Source organism: Tupaia chinensis, unplaced genomic scaffold (assembly GCF_000334495.1).
Source record: "Tupaia chinensis unplaced genomic scaffold, TupChi_1.0 Scaffold000115_1, whole genome shotgun sequence".
Classification (NCBI taxonomy): Eukaryota; Metazoa; Chordata; class Mammalia; order Scandentia; family Tupaiidae; genus Tupaia; species Tupaia belangeri.
In genome coordinates this window covers 3,722,624-3,724,098 of record NW_006159579.1, presented here as the reverse complement: position 1 = coordinate 3,724,098, position 1,475 = coordinate 3,722,624, and the positions used below count along the sequence as shown (strand labels likewise).

The 1,475-nt window shown below is 44.3% G+C and overlaps 1 non-coding gene across 1 annotated transcript; it reads left to right on the top strand.

Annotated features, from left to right (window-relative positions):
* The first annotated feature begins 674 nt into the window (after nucleotides 1-674).
* On the top strand, nucleotides 675-781 carry LOC114007040 (U6 spliceosomal RNA). The gene has a single exon (XR_003548698.1). It is a non-coding gene; the product is annotated as a U6 spliceosomal RNA (small nuclear RNA).
* The last annotated feature ends 694 nt before the right edge of the window (nucleotides 782-1,475 follow it).

The window sequence follows — 1,475 nt, the reverse complement described above, 5'->3', positions numbered from 1 at the left end:
CACATAATTTTTCTCAGAGGGAATATTTGAGTGTCACCGAGCGGTGATGACTGAGCCAAAGGTTCACTGAGAAAGTAGTCTGCCTTCAAGTCCAAGGTTTTCTTCTACACCCAAAGAACCTTCCTTCCAGTCATCTAGAGACTTGCAAAAAAGATATCCAGAAAAGTGGGCAATCGGGGAAGAGAGTAGGCCTAAAGTGTGACTGGGGACATACAGGTGGCATTGTAGTTAAGGTGTTGGAGTCTGGTATAGCCACTTGTGGTTTGAGTCCTGGGCATGGTGGCTTGCTTTCTCACTTTCCCTTTGAGACCAGCAGATGGCGAAATGGTAATGGTTATGTTGCTGGATTCCCACCATGGATCGCAATTAGAGTCTTGGACCCAGCTGCTTAAAACTCATGCCAGGCGCATGTGTGTAAGTGCCCAAGATCCCAAGAGGAGACTTGAGGAGAAGAGATTGTGGCATGGCCCTCCCCCCAAGGGGGTGATTTCTCGTTTTCTGTCTCTCTGTCTCTGTCTCTCTGGTGAGTGTGCATACCCTATAGCAAAAAAAAAAAAAAAAGAAAAAGAAAAAGAAAAAAAGAACGACTGAAGTCATGGAGTGGACAAAGTCATTCAAGGAGAGGGCCTCGAGAGAAGAAACTCACCTGGTCAGTCTCAAGAAACAGCAACCTTGTGCTCGCTTCGGCAGCACATATACTAAAATTGGAACGATACAGAGAAGATTAGCATGGTCCCTGCGCAAGGATGACACGCAAATTCGTGAAGTGTTCCGTATTTTTAAAAACAAAAAATGATAAGTGTTGGCGGGGGTGTGGTGAAAGGGAAACTCTTTTACACTGCTGGTGGGAATGTAAATTGGTCCAGCCACTGTGGAGGATAATTAGAAGATTCCTCAAAAATCTACAGATAGATCGACCACATGATCCAGCAATCCCACTCCTCGGTATCTACCCAAAGGACAGAAGAATTCATCATTGGAAAAGTGCTTGCACATCGATGTTTATTGCGGCACTATTCACAATTACTAAGTCATGGAACAAACCCAAATGCCCCCATATGGATGAATGGATTGAAAAACTGTGGCACATATACTCTATGGAATACTACTCAGCCATAAAAACCAACAGAACCCTGGCTTTTGACAGAAAGTGGAAGAATATGGAAGATTTACTGCTGAGTGAGGTAAGCCAGGCTATGAAGGAGAGACACTGTATGTCCCCGCTTAACATATACCGAATGTCTGCACTCTATGACTGAAACTGATTGACTAGCAGTTGAACAAACACAAGAGATGGGTGTGAATGTCAGATGAGGTGTGTGTGGAGGAGTGGGGCCTAACAAAGGACATATGGAGAAGGGATACGGAGGTAGAACATTGATGGGATGGGGAGATGTGGTGTTATCAGTTGTAGATATTTTGTTCAATGGGACTGGGGAGAAATGTTCACATATTGAAATGTTCACATGGTAAGC